General features: G+C 41.9%; 1 non-coding gene across 1 annotated transcript; it reads right to left on the minus strand.

Moving 5' to 3' along the window:
- Positions 1-20,251: 20,251 nt before the first annotated feature.
- On the minus strand, positions 20,252-20,326 carry Trnas-cga (transfer RNA serine (anticodon CGA)). The gene has a single exon. It is a non-coding gene; the product is annotated as a tRNA-Ser (tRNA).
- Between the last annotated feature and the right edge of the window lie 215 nt (positions 20,327-20,541).

Raw genomic sequence — 20,541 nt, forward strand, 5'->3', positions numbered from 1 at the left:
CATAGACACAGGCAACAGAGCATGCACAATGTCGGCACTAGTACAGTGTATATCCACCTTTCGAAGCAATGCAGGCTGCTATTCTCCCATGGAGACGATCGTAGAGATGCTGGATGTAGTCCTGTGGAACGGCTTGCGATGCCATTTCCACCTGGCGCCTCAGTTGGACCAGCGTTCGTGCTGGACGTGCAGACCGCGTGAGACGACGCTTCATCCAGTCCCAAACATGCTCAATGGGGGACAGATCCGGAGATCTTGCTGGCCAGGGTAGTTGACTTACACCTTCTAGAGCACGTTGGGTGGCACGGGATACATGCGGACGTGCATTGTCCTGTTGGAACAGCAAGTTCCCTTGCCGGTCTAGGAATGGTAGAACGATGGGTTCGATGACGGTTTGGATGTACCGTGCACTATTCAGTGTCCCCTCGACGATCACCAGTGGTGTACGGCCAGTGTAGGAGATCGCTCCCCACACCATGATGCCGGGTGTTGGCCCTGTGTGCCTCGGTCGTATGCAGTCCTGATTGTGGCGCTCACCTGCACGGCGCCAAACACGCATACGACCATCATTGGCACCAAGGCAAAGCGACTCTCATCGCTGAAAACGACACGTCTCCATTCGTCCCTCCATTCACGCCTGTCGCGACACCACTGGAGGCGGGCTGCACGATGTTGGGGCGTGAGCGGAAGACGGCCTAACGGTGTGCGGGACCGTAGCCCAGCTTCATGGAGACGGTTGCGAATGGTCCTCGCCGATACCCCAGGAGCAACAGTGTCCCTAATTTGCTGGGAAGTGGCGGTGCGGTCCCCTACGGCACTGCGTAGGATCCTACGGTCTTGGCGTGCATCCGTACGTCGCTGCGGTCCGGTCCCAGGTCGACGGGCACGTGCACCTTCCGCCGACCACTGGCGACCACATCGATGTACTGTGGAGACCTCACGCCCCACGTGTTGAGCAATTCGGCGGTACGTCCACCCGGCCTCCCGCATGCCCACTATACGCCCTCGCTCAAAGTCCGTCAACTGCACATACGGTTCACGTCCACGCTGTCGCGGCATGCTACCAGTGTTTAACACTGCGATGGAGCTCCGTATGCCACGGCAAACTGGCTGACACTGACGGCGGCGGTGCACAAATGCTGCGCAGCTAGCGCCATTCGGCGGCAAACACCGCGGTTCCTGGTGTGTCCGCTGTGCCGTGCGTGTGATCATTGCTTGTACAGCCCTCTCGCAGTGTCCGGAGCAAGTATGGTGGGTCTGACACACCGGTGTCAATGTGTTCTTTTTTCCATTTCCAGGAGTGTATGTGTCAATGTTAATACCATGACATCAGCAACTACGACACAAATGGGCACGTGGCCATCGTCACTGGACGTTGGCGCAGTGGCAAAGCGTTGCACGGTCTGATAAACCCTGATTCCTTCTTCATCATGCCAACAGGAGGGCGCGAATCCGTCGTCTTCCAGGGGAACAGCCCCTTGACACCTAGGAGGTGCGACAATGAGACTGATGTGAAAAAAAACGTTGCTTACCGCTTGAGTCTAGTTTAGTGTTGTCTCCTTCAAAATAGTTCCCTTCTGATTGCACACACTTTTTCGAGCGCTTCTGCCATTGATGGTAACTGTGGTGTCACCGCCAGACACCACACATGCTAGGTGGTAGCCTTTAAATCGGCTGCGGTCCGCTAGTATACGTCGGACCCGCGTGTCGCCACTATCAGTGATTGCAGACCGAGCGCCGCCACACGGCAGGTCTAGAGAGACGTCCTACCTCTCGCCGCAGTTGTACAGCCGACTTTGCTAGAGATGGTTCACTGACAAATTACGCTCTCATTTGCCGAGACGATAGTTAGCATAGCCTTCAGCTACGTCATTTGCTACGACCTAGCAAGGCGCCATTATCATTTGCTATTTATCTTGTGATGCATGTACCGTCAGACCAATGTTCACCAATTATGGATTAAAGTTAAGTATTCCAGAAGCTACGTACCTTTTTTTTTACTAGACTCAACTCCTTTAACTGTTCCAGACCTCACGCCAGCATGCGTGAGCTTAACGCGTGCCTTTCGGCTACCAATCATAGTGGCTTGGCTGTCTTGCCAAGTCACAACAGTAACGTTTTTGGAACTCATCTTCTGTAATATCCTCCAAGACCCTCTTCACAGCTTTTTGGACATCTTGTGTTGTGTTGACCACCGTTTTGACTCTTGGAAATAGAAAAAGTTGCATGGGGCGATATCTGGTGAATAAGGTCGCTGTGGTAGTACTGAAATTTGTAAAATATATGTGACATGTGCATATGCGGGTAAAGCCGCGGGTAAAGAACTTTTCCTAACCAGTGGATCGACTTCATTCAAACTTGGTACACATATTTCTTACTGGCTGAAGAGAAATACAAATGCTGTCTAATGACACCTCGGGATTTCGGTGTCAGCGTTCACTCGCAGTCCGCTAACTAAAAGCGTCACTCTTCAATTAAAAGTGGTGCTGCAAGAACGGTAAGGTTGGTACGAGATTGTGTAGCCTAAATTTTGTGAGTACATTTTTTATTATCACGTGACTTGCCGTTGTGTTCACACCATGTTTCCTTGCGTATTAAAAATACAAATGGGAAAATGATATGTGGTACAGTTAAACTGCTTATAGCGTGCATAGTTTTTGGAGTAAAGACGAGAGCCTACCATCTCTGCGCCCGTCACACTGATATTGTGTAATTTGTGTGCTTCTTTTATTCGTAAATAGTAGTTCATTTTTTATGCTTTTAGAAGAAACTCTCGACTAGTGCCGTTTGCTAAGGAAGTGGGTTCGAATTAGCATCTGTCCATAGGACGTCCCAATCTCGTGACCGTCATTCTCACATCCAGAACGTGTCTTCCCATTTCAGTGGCTGTTGCGGTACACCAAATGAACCCCATTCAGCCTGTTTGGCTGTCCCTTACCAGAGTATGATTTCAGGGCCATTTAGCACTGACGCTTACGTGTAACGTCAGAAAATAACAAATCAAGACGTACCTGCAGTTTGTCAGATCGCATTTTACACCTTTAGCCAAATGCAGAAATTTCCAGTTGTTCCGGAATCGCCTTTCTCTGTTAGCAATAGTTGCCAGAGGAATTCTTTCGAATTGTAAACCGGTGCCCAACGGGTCATGTACAAAATCTGATCAGCTGTGCTTGTGATTCTTGAGACACACACACACACACACACACACACACACACACACACACACACACACACACACACACACACACACACAGCCGGCCAGGGTGGCCGAGCGGTTCTAGGCGCTACAGTCTGGAACCGCGCGACCACTACGGTCGCAGGTTCGAATCCTGCCTCGGGCATGGATGTGTGTAATGTCCATAGGTTAGTTAGCTTTCAGTAGTTCTCAGTTCTAGGGGACTGATGACCTCAGATGTTAAGTCCCATAGTGCTCAGAGCCATTTGAACCATTTGAACACACACACTTTATCAACGGTATTCTCGCGTACTCTAATTACAGAGGTGTCAGTTACGTGTTGAAGATATATCAGATAGTGAAATGATTTGGAATTACGGGTTATACATCAGAGAATTATACGAGGTTGGAACTTTAATAGTGGCAACTATTTATTTACAGCTCACACAAAACAGATACAGGTATGTGTTTCAAGCTTTACTGACAGTCAAAGTAGTCACCAGTATTGTGTATGACCCGTTGCCAGCGATATGAAAGTCGTAGGATACTCTTAGCAGTGCCAGTTGTGCTGACAGTTCGAGCTGCGCTGCCTATTGCCCGACGAATTTGTAGCAGTTCTGAAGCGAATGCCGTGAAGTGTTTCCTTCAGTATAGAAATCGAGTTGAACATACGAGGGCCTAAGTCAGGAGAGTGCAGTAGGGGGTACGGCACTAAGCGGCCCCATCATTCAAACAAATCAATAACAGCTTGCACTGTACGTGCTTGAGCATTGTCCTGCAAAGTGATGGTCAGGTCCTGCAGAAAATATCATCACTTCTGTTTCTATGCTGTTTACTTTTGGAACACAACCTACGATTAGCTTAGAGAGAAAAGTGATGACACTTTCTGCAGGACCTGACCATCATTTTGCAGGACAATGCTCAAGCAGTGCAAGCTGTTACCGATTTGTTTGGCTGATGGGGATGCTAGGTGCTATACTACCTACTGCACTCCCCTGATTTACTTCACGGCATTCGCTTCAGAACTGCTACAGATTCGTCGGGCAATAGACCGCGCCGATAGAACTGTCAACACAACTGGCACCGGCCGGAGTGGCCGTGCGGTTCTAGGCGCTACACTCTGGAGCCGAGCCACCGCTACGGTCGCAGGTTCGAATCCTGCGTCGGACATTGATGTGTGTGATGTTCTTAGCTTAGTTAGGTTTAATTAGTTCTAAGTTCTAGGCGACTGATGACCTCAGAAATTAAGTCGCATAGTGCTCAGAGCCATTTGAACCATTTTTGAACACAACTGGCACTGCTAAGAGTATCCTACGACTTCCACATTGCCGGCAACGGGTTATACACAATGCTGGTGACTACTCTGAAGGTCAGTAAAACTTCCAAACACGTGTCTATTTTGTAAGAGCTGTAAATAAATAGTTGCCACTATTGAAGTTCTAATCCTCGTATAACTGACATAATCTGGATCAGGGCGTTAAACACACACTCCAAGACAAGAAAAAAACGCACCACGAAGGAATTATCCGATTCGCACGGAAATCGGCAGACGTAATGTACATGTACAGACAGGCAAATTATTACAATTTCCGAAAAGTTGGATAATTTATTCAAGAGAAAGATCTTCTCTAATTGAGCAAGCAATAACGCATTGGTCCATCTCTAATCTTTATGCAAGCGGTTATTCTGCTTGGCATTGACTGATGGTTGCTGGGTGTGCTCCTGGTAGATATAGTGCCATATTCTGGGGATTTTGACGATCTGTCGCACCAGTTGGTCAAAATCTAGCACGTTATCCCTCAGGAGTATATTCAACAACTGTGTCAATCAATGCCAAGCTGAATAACTGCTCGCATAAGGGCCAGAGGTGGTACATCGTGTTATTGACTTGCTCAGTTTGTGAAGTTCATTCTCCATCCAGTTTTTCTGAAATTTCATTTGTTTGTTTGTAAATGTATGTCACATCTATCAGTTTTCCTCCAGTTCGGAGAATTCCTTCGTAGTGAGTCGGTTCCCCCCCCCCCCCCCCCCATTCTTGGAGTGTAGTATCTGAAACTCAGAAGGCATAAGAAAATCTGATTGCGAGGTTGCGTCGCTCAAATTCAGCATTAATGGGGATTACTTAAGTAAACTGCGGACGGAGAAAGGGGTAGAGAAAAGAAACCTCAAATACGGGGACTACAGCACAACGTTCACGACGTCAGTGTGTGATGTCACCGCCAGACACCACACTTGCTAGGTGGTAGCTTTAAATCGGCCGCGGTCCATTAGTACATGTCGGACCCGCGTGTCGCCAATGTCAGTGATCGCAGACCGAGCGCCACCACACGGCAGGTCTAGAGAGACGTACGAGCACTCGCCCCAGTTGTGCGGACGACTTTGCTAGCGACTACACTGACGAAGCCTTTCTCTCATTTGCCGAGAGACCGTTAGAATAGCCTTCAGCTAAGTCCATGGCTACGACATAGCAAGGCGCCATTAACCATTTCTAGAGAGAGTCTCACTTGTATCATCAAGAATGCTGTATACAAATGATGGATTAAAGTTCAGTATTCCAGCAGCTACCTACTTTACTTTATAGCATTCATTATGTATCCTGTTTCAGACCTAAGCAAGCCTGCGTGAGTTAAGAGCGTGCCCTTTCGGCTTCCTCGCCTTGTGTCTAGACTGTCTTGTCTAGACACAACACAGTGAATGGCGTGAAGTTACTGAACTCGTTTTGAACAAAACGTGTGGCACAGAGAGGAAACTGGGGGCCGAACCGCACAATAACCCTGGGTTCGGTGTAGGGCAACTGTGGGGTGGATGGACTGCTGTGGCCCGTTGTGGGATTGTGAACCACTGAAAGCTACGGCGGGACGAAGCCTCTCCGCCGTTTCTAGGACCCCAATGGGACAATCATCTGCTGTACAATGGAATTACGGAAGTAAAAATTTGTGGCGGGCCTGGACTGGAGCCGGTATTTCCCGCTTATCGCAAGCGATCGTCTAACCATTAGAGAATCATTGTGGCCCGTTGTGGGATTGTGAATCACTGAAAGCTACGGCGGGACGAAGCCTCTCCGCCGTTTCTAGGTCCCCAATGGGACAATCATCTGCTGTACAATGGAATTACGGAAGTAAAAATTTGTGGCGGGCCGGGGGCTCGAGCCGGTATTTCCCGCTTATCGCAAGCGATCGTCTAACCATTGGACAATCATAGCAGCCTTCACAGCCAGACCCAAACTTCGTATGTGGTCAACCATGTGTCTATAGCCTGCACTTGCACATCTATTATGTATGTTCCCGTACAGAAGAGGCATTTTAATTGGAAGTCGCTTGCCCAGTGTTTGCGGATAATTATGATACTGCAGTGCCTGAGTTGTTCAGAGATACAACGCAATGTTCCTTGACTACAACCGTTATGAAATACATGAAATGTATGCGCCGTTACAGTAGTGCTCCGATAGCGTAATGGTCGCCGGCACAGTAGCTCAGCGTGTTCGGTCAGAGGGTTTAGCTACCCTCTGTAATAAAAAAGTGAGTGAACGGATCAACGAACAACCAGAACAAGTGCCATACGACGTCCGCCACGAACAATATAGAACAAAAAAAAATGGTAAGGCGACTGCTTGCGGTAAGCGAGAAATCTGGGTTAGAGTCCAGCCTCGGCACAAATTTTCATTGTCGTCATTCCATCATACAACTGATGGTCGTTGATATTCGCAACTGCGAACACATTTCATGTATTGCGTAATGGCTGTAGCGCCGCAATGCCTTTCCCTTCGGATATGGATACATGTCGTCAACCATGTGTCAACATTCTGTACTCGAGCATCCATTATGTGTATTCCTGCATAGGGGAGATATTTTACTTGAAAGCCGCTTGCCCGGTGTTGGCGGATAAATACGTCATTGGAAATCCTGAGTTATTCCGAATTACGATGTAATATTCCTTCGGACATGGATACATATCCGAAGGAACTTTCCATCGTCATTCGGAATAACTCAGGCTCAGCAATATCGATATCTGCCTCTAACAACGCTACGAATTGTATGATGATGGCCTTGGTAACGTTCAGCTGTTATCGTTTCCGAGAAAAAATTACGCCTACAGTTCTTTTGCGCGGAAATGCACACCAAACTCCGGTCTTTCATGAACATAGTGGGGTCTCTGAATGATGACTAGCATAAGGCTTAATGTCCTTCACCTTCTGGTCTAATTACCAGCAATTACTGCAATATCCGTATGTCCTGTTCATCCTCATGTTCATGGAACACTATATTTGGTTTTTGCACTAACTCTACGTTGATGTAAGAGTATGGATTCTACAAGAATGTGGTGCTGACATATCAAGCTGTCCTCCACTCTGACCGAAGGAGATGTCATTATGGTCCTACTGTTTGGTGTACCTAATGTACTACCAAAATGATAACATAGAATATTAACACAACATTTCAGTGTCTTGGTTACACTGATAAATACTTAAAGGAAGAGAACTTCAGATTGTCTCACTTGGTGTTGTGCTTCTGTAGAAAGATATGGACTTTTAGTGCAGCTACGTGCAACCCACTGTGCTACAACCATGATGCTATCCTTCCCATTCCTTTCCTAGTTCTTGTAAACTGTTAGAGACTTTTACAGCGTGTGTGCACTTTATTTCATTTCTTAATGTATTCAGTTCATGTAAAAATGCTAAAGACCTTTACAGTGCATGTGCACTTTATTTCATTTCTTAATGTATTCAGTTCTTGTAAAAAATGGCTAAAGACTTATACAGTGCGTGTGCACTTAATTTCATTTGTTAATATGATCAGTTCTCCTAAATATACTCGTACAAAGTGGATTATCGAGCTGGAGGAAGAAATGTATTCATATTATGCTGAAAAGTACTAAACTTCGAATTAACAGGTAATGAAACGTGTACTTAATATGTATGTACTCTAGCTGTCTTTCCCAAAACATTCAGCCATTATACTATGCGACATAAGACATACTGTCAAAAGGAACTGCAACAAATACTTAAATAACTACATAGCATTTCTTAACTAGCAGAAAATACATAAACTTCATCATTATCATCATCTGCAAAGAAAAACTTCATTATTCATATTACCATAACTTCATCATTATCATCATCTGCAAAGAAATACTTCGTTACTCATATTACCATATTCTTCATACAACTATTCATCATCTGCAAAAAAATGGACACTTCATTATTCATTATTCATACTCATATTACCATTCCCCTCATACAACTATTCATTATCATTTATTATCATCTGCAAAAAAATAGACACTTAATTATTCATTATTCATATTACCATTTACTTCATACAACTATTCATAGTAGAGAGTTTCTTACTTCTAGCATATTTCATCACTAAAATTAACATGTGTGGTTCTGTCTGACAGCCTGCATTAATAGCCTGGTATTCTGAAAGAAAAATAATTAGTTAAGACTGCTATTATACAGTGTGTATAGTATATTCTTGTTAATGCTTGTTAATTTTGATCCATTTACTCTTGCATGGGGGCTTAATTAAAATAAAGATATAAGAATGCAATGCAAATACTTTTTAATTTTCTGTCGCTGTATGTCCGATTACGCTGTTTCGTAAACGGCTGGCCCTGACTAGTTTTAGTACGCAATCTGACTGCATAGAATAACAACAAACAATGAAAGAAAATTTTCGTTAACACAGCTAATTAATTAAGTCCCCAGCAACTATAAAACCTACGAAACAACAAACACAAGTGTAGCTGTTCTGTATGTGGTAGTATGACTCAACGCACATCTGGCACGGTTCTTCTTTAACAAGACAAGAATTTTTAAATACCAATTATACTGACGTGTTAAAAGAAAATTAGAAATACTATAATTGCGCAAGAAAACCAGAATTACACTTTAATACAAGAACACACGCCAGATGCTTGTTGACTGAACCTGTAATGACACATTATTCAGGTCACTGAAAGAATAAAAGAATAAAAGAAAATACCTCCATATATATTGACGACATGCACTCTGACCATTACAATATCTCCATTAGAACATCATCATCTCTCCCATCAAACCACTGCATAAAACATGGAACAACACTCTCCACTACCGCATCTCACTCTGACTTCAGCTACAAGCAGTGTCCACCACAACTTCTCGGCAAGAACTGCTTGCCACTACGTCTCAATAATCACTGCCAGTGGAGGCGGCGGAACAATACTCTCTGGCGCTGTGGCTCAGTGTAGCCACCTTTCACTCTTCATGACAAGTTATTGCATTTTCTTTCGTTCATTCTGAAGATGAAATTCCCATTTCATAGTAAACCACTGTGGTTTGTTTAATTTATTTCTTTTACACGGTATTGCTTTCTGAAAACGATGAATATGGAAGCATACAGCATAGCATGACAGAAAACGTATTAGCTCAAAACCATAGACAATTTTCAAGTGCAAAAAGTGTACACACAGTATCATAATGTAGTAGCAAAAAATGTAAAATAGTCAAGATACTGAGATATAATAAGGAAAAATGTCAAAGTCAACTGGTGTTTGTTATATCTTAAAGATTTCATAGTGCATACAGACAAAATTCTACTTTCGTTAGGAAAACAATCATATATACACAAAAAATGGAAAATGTGCACGGTCTGATGTCTAACGACAAGAAAAGCGACCTGCTAACCTTACCTTGCCGGACACTTGCCAAGAAAAAAATACGATCATCATCAGTAAGTGTTCATAGATATAATTGCATAAGTGGTCATATAAATATCAAGAAATGGCGTTACAGTGTGATAAATCATAAAGTATGTTCATTCAATAAAGGGTTTAATATTGGAAATATGATGATTGCCCTTACTTTTTCTGGTTCTCAAAGTTTCGACATGTACTACATTGGGGTGAGGAATGCTGCGAATTCTATATGGACCTGCGTATAGAAGCTCAAATTTACTACATCTACTCTTTCCTCTATTAATAAATAGTGTGTGCGTACTAATATCTTCTGTCCAATGTGAAAGTCACGGCGTGTACAAACCTGATTTTGCTGTCTTCTCCGGCGCTCTGCGGCACGTTTGATGTTGTTGAGCGCAATGTCAATTATTTCATGGTGGCGTAGTCGACGAGATGTAGGAAAGGATACTAATTCTTTAATTTTGTTGGGTGGTTCAACATTTTTCAGTATAGCAGTCGGAGATAGCATAGTAGATTCATTTGGTATAGAGTTAATTACATCCTGGTATGAGAGTATGAGTGTATCCCAATCAATATGTTTTTTATGGCAGTATATTCTACATAGTTTACCAATTTCTTTCGTCAATCGCCCAGGAGGGTTCGAAGAAGCGTGATACTTGGATATATAGATCGGAGAAATGTTCCTAGCTCGTAACACGCGTGTCCATATCGCAGATCGAAATTGTGGTCCATTGTCGGAAATTACTTTCAATACATGTCCTACATGGAATAAAAATGTTTTACAAATGCATCCGAAATAGATTTAGGAGTAGCTTTGCGTAACGGAGTGAAGGTAACAAATTTTTAAGTGGGTTCAACAGCGAGAAAGATGTAACAAAAAGCTCTATTAGGTCTGGGAATCGGACCAAAAACGTCTACAGCGGCCAGGTGTCTCAATTTAACGGGTACAATGGGATGTAACGGAGGAATTGTGAAGTCGTGTCTGATTTAGCTTTCTGGCAGATTTTACATGACGCTAAAACTCATCGAATACGTTTCTCCATGTTAGCAAAATAACAGTTCTGTCTCAGTATAAGAAAACAGTTTCTGGCTCCATAATGTGCGTAACTTAAATGAGTGTACCAAATTAATTTGTTAACAAGTTCGTCAGGAATACATAATAACCAGTTGTTGCTGTCAGGGCGAGAGCGGCGAAACAGAATGTTATTGCATACAGTATAATGGTTTCTAATGGTACCTAGATTAAAAACAGCCGACCAGTTGCAAAGGATAAAGTAATCTTTACCTAGGTTTCGATAGATTTAAATCTATCTTCTTCAGAAGGCGGCAGTATTACATTAACATGGAGTGATACGTCATTGCCATTTTTACAAACATCTCCATAGCTCCATTAGTCCAAATAAAATATAGCCCTAATTTTATTTATCTGACAAACCCTACTCTTAGGGCTATATTTTATTTGGACTAATGGAGCTATGGAGATGTTTGTAAAAATGGCAATGACGTATCACTCCATGTTAATGTAATACTGCCGCCTTCTGAAGAAGATAGGTTTAAATCTATCGAAACCTAGGTAAAGATTACTTTATCCTTTGCAACTGGTCGGCTGTTTTTAATCTAATTACGTGGAACCGTTGCTGTTACGCAGCTATGTTTAAAATAATCTAATGGTAACGTTATTCCTATCTTGCCAATGGTGTTTAATTTCTTTCTACACGTTGTCTTTGCTCTGCTCCTGTGCTATGTCTCGTAATGACGAAATGAAATTTTCAAATGCAACTTGTTGAATATACATGACGCTAGAATTTGCTTGGCAGAAGTTGGTTCCGATATCTTGCTGATTGTTGCTGAGAGAACTGGATAGTGCGTCTGCTACAATATTTTGTGTACGGATATTCGGAATAGGATAATGTTTAGCTTTAAATGTGTCATGCTGTTTAACTTGAAATTCATACATAAAATCGGACATAGTACCAGGGACGTTGTCAAAAACTGGAGCTTGCTGTAAAAGAATTTTGCTTAGTTGAATACGTTCGGCGTCTGTATTTGCACTGCTGTGTTTTACTTTCTCTGAAATCATTAGCATAACGTCATAGTCGGCTTCGTCTGGTGTATTGTAGTTGTGTACATACGTATCTGTGAACAATGTGGAATGACAGTCTATGTTACGTGATGTAGAAATGACCTCTGTTCGATTAATTGCCTGTTCACCTGCAGATAAAGCGTGCTGAAATTCTAATGCCAGTTGTACCTTTTCATCCTTTAACATTAAATAGGAATTTTGAAAGTCAATAATTGCGTAACGTTATACCAAAAAATTCGTACCTATAATAACGTCTGTTGTCAATAAGGGAACAATCCAAAGATTTGAGTGGAACATATGACCTGCAATACAAAATGATAAGTGTGTCTGTAATTTTACATCTACTCCATTACCAGATACTGCACCTCTTACTTTAGTTTTGCCTAATGGTAACGTAGGATAGGTGTTCTCTTTGTTACATTCGTTGAAAGTTTCTTCATTTATAACTGACATAGGTGATCCAGAATAGATTACTGCTGAAAATGTGGATGATCCAATCTTTACTTCAATAACAGGGTGGGAAATGTTTTTTTGTAAAACTGGTTTTTCATGCAAAAGTGTGTCTCAGATGTCGTCAAAAGTAATAACATTTTCGTGAATAAGATTCTGTGTATCAAAAGTATTGCTTACGTTGCTAGAAGATATTATCTGTACTGTATCTAGTCAAATTCTTTCTGACGTGCTGTTATTTGCAGTAGGATGCTGTGGCATTTCGACTATTTATACTGTTCTGTTATTTCGTCCTGACGTATTTGGCTCGGGATGATACCGACTGTCTGGTTCATTCATGATAATCTGTTGTTGCGGATGATTCTGCTGCTCGTAAGACCTACTGTTATTAAATGTACGCTGAAATCTGTGCTCATTACTTTTATGTCTGTCATGATTGTTGGTTAGGTATGCCAACCGGCTGATTTTGTTGCTGTTGTGAGGAAAAGCCTGTATTGTTACCAAAATGTGTCTGCGATTGCTCAAAATTTTGTACATACTGATGATTAAAATTTTGTCTGTTATTAAAATTATGCTGGTAGTTCTTGCCATTTCGGGAGTGTCTCATGAAAACTGCCACTTTCAGGTAAAACTCGTCATATCAGATTTCTTTACTCATTCCTAACTCTAGATAGATCGATAGTTGAAGAGTTGTTTGGATAGATATAAAGGATAGTAAAAGGGTAGGCAGCAGTGCAGAAAACTAAAGGTGAAATAGCACTACTACGGCTCGGGGCCCTGTGCACGTTACGGCACATATTCATCGAAGTGTAATGAATCCTCTGAGGTCGCTTACGCGCTGCAAATAAATTTTAGTTTCTGCATTACAGGCAATGCCGGTGAAAATTCAAAAGCAAATTGTTGTATCCAGTCCAAAGGGTGAATCTGTGTTCTGTCATTATTAAAAACCTTAAATTTTCTCACGGATAGAACGTGCTTATAATCAAAATTGTCGTCTCTACATGACAGCAGGTTCAGGTTTGTGTAACAATCTGTTTGCCTGTGACTGTATGGAATCTCAGACACGTACTCTCTCTAAATTACCTAAGTTACACTGGCTGTGAGAGTGTGAGAAATGTTCGGAAAGTGGCGTATGCTGTGACGTGTTAATGGCTGAAACATTTTTCATTTCTGTCATTTCTTGCTGTAAAGATGACAATTTTCTACGTAATGTATTATTGGACGAACCTATCTCACTGATTGTCTGCTGTAAGTTTTGGAATTCGGGTGTTTGATTGAACGAAATCGGTGACGTATCGTCTGATTTGGTGTCATTGTTATTTTCGATAACATCAATACGACTGGCCAATTCATCGATTTTTTCAGTCACTGCTTTTACCTGATCGTCATTTTTAGTGTCACGAACATTAATTTGTTTTTTGGATTTTACGGGTGGTTTTGTTCAATTTCTCAACGTCTGCTTTAATGGCATCGGGATCCTGTATTAATTCCTATTGTTCAAATCTGCTGGTCATTGTTTGAAAGTCTACTGTGTGTGTGTCTGTTTTTATTTTAAGAGCGGAGATTTCATCATGCAATTCAGTGTTCAACTGTTTGATAGTATTAATTTCCTCTGATACTGTAAAATGTTGTTGTCTACGCATGTTTTTGCTTTCGTAAACAATTTGCGCTTATCTTCCTGCCTCTATGCAGTAATTGTTTCCATGACTTGTTTCTCTACTTTGTTCTGTTCCTGTATGAATTTACGGTAACGCGTCTCACTGTTTTGTAGGTGGTGATTAAAACGTTCGTCAATTTGGCTGTTTTGTTCATCAAATTTCTTGTCTACTTTCGCATCCAGTGTGCGTGAAAGTTCTGCTGACATTAATTTAAACTCGTCGCGTAACTGTGTTGAATTTTCTGAACTACACTAATTTCCTCTCTAAGTAAATTTGTTGTGTCTGCATGCGTATTATGTAATTCCTGTGCAACGGATCTAATTTATTCACTACTTTTCCTAGCACAAGCCTTAATTTCCTCACGTAATTGTTCTTTAGTATCATGACAATGCAGGGCAACGGCTGCAATCCGTTCATTAATCCGAAACTTCCTAGCAGATTAAAACTGTATGCCGGACCGAGACTCGAACTCGGGACCTTTGCCTTTCGCGGGCAAGTGCTCTACCATCTGAGCTACCCAAGCACGACTCACGCCCCGTCCTCACAGCTTTACTTTTGCCAGTACCTCGTCTGCTACCTTCCAAACTTTACAGAAGCTCTCCTGCGAACCATGCAGAATTAGCACTCCCGAAAGAAAGGATATTGCGGAGACATGGCTTAGCCACAGCCTGGGGGATGTTTCTAGAATGAGATTTTCACTCTGCAGCGGAGTGTGCGCTGGTATGAGACTGTGAGGACGGGGCGTGAGTCATGCTTGGGTAGCTCAGTTGGTAGAGCACTGGCCCGCGAAAGGCAATGGTCCCGAGTTCGAGTCTCGGTCTGGCACACAGTTTTAATCTGCCAGGAAGTTTCATGTCAGCGCACACTCCGCTACAGAGTGAAAATCTCATTCTGTTCATTAATCTGTTTAAAGTTCTCATTAATTTGTTTGAGCAACCTGTCGTGTTTTTCATTCGACTGTTTGAAACTTTCATTAAGTTGTTTGTTCGATTCATTAAGGATGTCATGTTTTTCATTCAACTGTTTGAGATTTTCATTAAGTTGTTTGTTCTATTCATTAAGTTGTTGTTTGAGATTTTCAGTAAGTTGTTGTTTGAGATTTTCATTAAGTTGTTTGTTGGATTCATTAAGTTGTAGTTATAATGCCATGACTTGATCCATGCCAATATTACCTACTCTATTCTGTGTGCTGTGTGATGGTGTATCTGCATTTGTCACGTTTTGTGTAACCATTTGGTCATTCTCTGATTCTTGAAAAGGTTTGCCAATTGGATGTGCACTGTTGGTCACTACAGCGGAATCAAATAAATCTGACATATTTTGAGTACATTGTTCATCTTCGTTGGAAACATTTGTCTGTTCACTGTGTAAATTTTCCCAATCATGTGTGTCAAACTGGACAGCGTTCATTGTAACGGAACGTGCCGCGTCATCAAAAAAATGGTTCAAATGGCTCTGAGCACTATGGGACTTAACATCTATGGTCATCAGTCCCCTAGAACTTAGAACTACTTAAACCTAACTAACCTGAGGACAGCACATAACACCCAGTCATCACGAGACAGAGAAAATCCCTGACCCCGCCGGTAATCGAACCCGGGAACCCGGGCGCCGCGTCATCAGTTGCCGTTAAATTAAGTGTGGACATAACTGAATGTGTTTTTTCATCAATTGGAATAAAATCGTTACTAGTGATCGGCACGCACTGATAATCTGTAATTAGAGGATTATCACTATGACACTGAGTGTCGCTAGTATTATCAGTCAAATTATTCGAGTCAGCTTTTTCACTCACTGCACATCGCGATATACTGTTAGCAGTTTTTCGCGGCATTTTCACATATCAAAGTCAAGCATAAAATCAAACAAAGACAAAGCAAAAATGGAACAAATACAATAACAACAAAGGGCAATAAATTGCCGATGATCTGTGAAAGAAAGAGTGACAAGTTAGTAAATGCGTTGCGCCAGATGCAAACTACATATAACATTAAGTAAATAAGAGCAGATATATGACTGCTTCTCAGAAATTCACAAAGAAAATACGATCCTGGCCGGTTATCGACAAGTGTAACCTCCCCACAAATAAATAATATGTTTAATAACCTCCCAACAGTAAAAAATATAAGTATATAATTCACATTCAGCGTAACCTCCCAACAGATATATATATATATATATATATATATATATATATATCATTCAGATTTAGTGTAACCTCCCAATAAATAAATTCCGTAATCTACCAACAATAATGCAGTATGACTAATCTCTCAATAAAATTATGGCTCACTTTCAATAATTGACTGTGAAATTAAAATGCTCAATTTTGAACGTCAGCAGTGCTGCGTCATGGCCCTGAAAGATCATTCTGAATAAATTGAAAAGTCTTACCTCAATAAGGTCGCGGGATAACGCGTATACATCTGCTCCTATAAGATATTTCTCTGGCACAGCTCAGTGCAATGCTAGCCGATAGATTGGTCATGTGTAAAAAGAAACAACTGACTTTTCATTACAATAATCGGGATGACCATGGATTGGAGAAATTAGTAAATTCTTTAAATTGAGATGAATGATCGTCAAAAGTTAATTTTTAAAAGAAAGATTATTATTAAGAGATTATTTTTCAAAAGCATTTACATGGGACTTGATATAACAATACTACACATGCGCGAGGCTGCTTTTACCTCATACTACAACGCTTAGGCACCGCCATCGCTCCACAACGACCGGTCCAACCAACTCGATACACCAGACTGCTAGCAACTACTTACTCCTACTGCTACAGACACTGCTCTTACTGCATACAACACTGCTCTCTGGTCTGAGATTCTCTTACTTCGACCATAGATACTAGTAGACTGGCCTTGCTGTGCAGAAGCTATGGGGCTAGTGTGGCTCCAACATAAGCCAAGTGACTGTTGGCAAAACGTAGCGGGATTTCAAATCAGCGGCCTGCCATCCTATGTTTGTATCGTATTTTACCCACATTTCTCAAATGACTGCCAAACGCTTCCAACAAAAATTAGTTTTTTATTTGTGAAAATTATGCCAGAACTACATTTGACCTGGATTTGTTCACAGTACCATTTATAAAATCTAATAAATACATCGGACGCCACTCTGGTGGGCAGCGGGACGAAATTACTATAAACTATCAACTAAAGTAAAATGTCGTTAAAATTCTTTTAAACAGTAAGAGTGGGCTCGTGTCAAGACTTTAAACATTGGATTCGCCACGTTTTGAGCTCTAGTCACTTATAAAAGAAAATGGGATATGGGAATTATGACAACTATAGGTGTCAAAATTGTTGACTTTAGGAGCAGGTCCATTTTAGAGTATCAATTTTAGGTGCACTTCAAAGGTTTAGTTCCCACTATTTTTAGAAAATTTTAAACTATCAGTTAAAAAATATATATATATTTTAGATGAAAGGTGAGACTTTGAAGTTTCAGAAAATAATTTTGGAGTCTAGGTTTAAAAATGACAGACACTGTAAATACAAATTATAGATATACATTGTAACTAATAACTAACCATCAAAACACTTCTCCGCGAAGTGCTTCGAGCAAAGGCGCGAATGTGCAGATGGCTTAAAGTTTTTCCGTTTCAGGGCCTGTATCCAAAGCTGCCTTCGGTTTTCATCCTTAGGGAGCCTATAAGTAGGAACGAGAAACGATTATACTTACTTCTGTAACCGAATTATCACAGATACTTTCCAAAATGTAATAATATAAGTCTGACTGTACAGGCATCACGTTCAATACTTTTATTTACGTGATACTCTATTTCAATTGTACAAAAACATATAAAAGTCACTTCAGCAGATTTCAATAAACGCATTTGCGCTATCATAGAAACACACGTGAAGTGTAATGTCATTTCCCCCGACAAAACGCTGAGTTCAGCCATAAGCGCAACACGAAACAACCATGTTTTGCCAACATTCACGTGACTTCAGCCCAGAGATGTTGGAGCCACGAAAACAACGTCAGGGCCAGTCTATTATATTTATGGTCGAAGATCTCTTATAGCTTACATATCGCAGGCAGTGCGTGAGCAGTCCATCGAAATTACATCTGCTCGAGTGCGCTAGCAACAAATTCCTTGATCATGGACCTCTTACACTATTTACTTCCATATTCAGGGATGCTGCAACGGCCTTATGATCACTGATTCCCTGTTCTGCGCTTACAGAGTCGAAAAGTTCGGGTTGTTTGTTATCAGTAGGTCCAAGGTGTTATCTCCACGAGTCGGTTCTCTGTTTAATTGCTCGAGGTAATTTTCGGATAGTGCACTCAGTATAATGTCACTCGATGCTCTGTCCCTACCACCCGTCCTAAACATATGAGTGTCCCAGTGCATATCTGGTAAATTGAAATATCCACCTGAGGAAATTTATGTGAAATGTCTTCCAGATTTTCTCTCAGTTGTTCTGCCAGTTGTAAGTGATGTTGGGCGATATTCTATTGAAATGAGCAATTCGCAAATTTTACGATACAACATTTGCTCCGTTAAACAAACGAGCATTGATATTAACAGACACAATTAAAGAACACTTCAAACAAACTTTGTGCCATTACACCACAACATCTTGCATGACCGACCATCCGCTCCTGCCTGTACGGTACTGCTTCCAATCGGCGATTATCATCTCTCCTTGAACACTACTGCCTCCGAGCTCGGTCGCTCCACAAAAACTACAGTTGTACTCTATGTTGCCTAAGCATAATGGATCCAAAGATCGCATATAAAGGATGTAATCCCTTACAGCCGGAACGTTCACATTAATTCGCACTACTAATTTTCGTGAAACAACAGACTGTGCATGAAATCGTTGATTTGTCACGAACCATTGTTTCAGGGCAAGCTTTCCTAACATCTTTCCGAGATGATGAGAAAGATTGCATTGAAAGTAACTTTCAAGAACGAACACACGTTCAGCCTGGGAAAAACGCATGTTTGTTCGCACACAGCTAACCCAATACTGACATCTATTGGGCGAAACTGCTTAGATATCGCGTGCTATGCGTCTCCCACAAGGTCATCAGTTGCCAACACAAATATTTCCACGAGTAAGAAAGTCAGTTTCCCACCACACTATTTTTTTAAATTTAAAGTTGAGTAACTACTGACTAACACTGTATGACCCAGGGACAGTTCACTAGGAGCTAAAAAAGGATATAGAAAGTGAAATTTACGGATAGATACAGAAATTAGAATATCCAAAACAGATTACCAAGTAAATGGAGTGTAGTAGGCCTATAGAGATAAAAGGACTAGCGCAAGATAGCAAGAGGAGGAGGACAACACAACGCATCCGATAGTTTTCTGTCGTCGACTAGAGAGAGAGAGAGAGGGGGGGGGGGGGAAGAGAAACTGGGAGAGAGAGGGATTAGAGAGACAGAGAGAGAGAGCGCGAGAGAGACGGGGGAAGAGAGGGAGAGCAAGAGAGGGGAGAGAGGGAATAGAAAGAGAAAAACAGACCTGTTATCAGATTCTGGCTGAAAAATAAAGGGCGTAAGGTTACATTTGGTCTAACAGTGTACAGACTATGTTTAGAAGTACTTGAAGTACGACGTTCTCAGAACTTTTAACAGGCTGCCTAACCTTTACGCTACCGTCATTGGAGAAGCGAGTTTGCCGAGCTCTGCATATCTCCCGCAAGTTCCACATCCATAGCGAAACTTCCGATCAACATATCCCTGTGGAGTTCCAGCGAACACGGCTCTCCAATTACAGCGGAACCTGTACAAACAGAACTGCTCCAACTGTAATGCGAGTGGCTGCACTACGTCGCAAATTCACATTAGCTCCACCATGAGTTAAAAATGTTGAGCGTGTTAATATTGCTATTTCCAAAAATTACATACAGAGCTTCAGACCTGAGACGTGTATACTTTGCAGCCGTTCCTCTTATTCCGAACAGCTGAGTAATTGTCACGGATAACGTAGAGGAGTTAGGGCGGCAATTATTAAAAGAAAGGTGTTTTTTGTTGTGGCGAGATCTTTTCACGTAATTTCAGTCACCAACTTTTTCCTCTGAATGTGAAAATATTTTATTGTTACCAACCTACACCATAAATGACCATCGCAATAAAATTTGAGAAATCCGATATCGTACAGATCGTACATTTTCACCGCACGCTGTTAGATGGTGGAACGGCAGAGAAATAAGGAACTTCCTGGCAGATTAAAACTGTGTGCCCGACCGAGACTCGAACTCGGGACCTTTGCCTTTCGAGGGCAAGTGCTCTACCAGCTGAGCTACCGAAGCACGACTCACGGCCGGTACTCACAGCTTTACTTCTGCCAGTACCTCGTCTCCTACCTTCCAAACTTTACAGAAGCTCTCCTGCGAAACTTGCAGAACTAGCACTCCTGAAAGAAAGGATATTGCGGAGACATGGCTTAGCCACAGCCTATGGGACGTTTCCAGAATGAGATTTTCACTCTGCAGCGGAGTGTGCGCTGATATGAAACTTCCTGGCAG

This window comes from Schistocerca cancellata, chromosome 1, assembly GCF_023864275.1.
Source record: "Schistocerca cancellata isolate TAMUIC-IGC-003103 chromosome 1, iqSchCanc2.1, whole genome shotgun sequence".
In the NCBI taxonomy this organism is placed as follows: domain Eukaryota; kingdom Metazoa; phylum Arthropoda; class Insecta; order Orthoptera; family Acrididae; genus Schistocerca; species Schistocerca cancellata.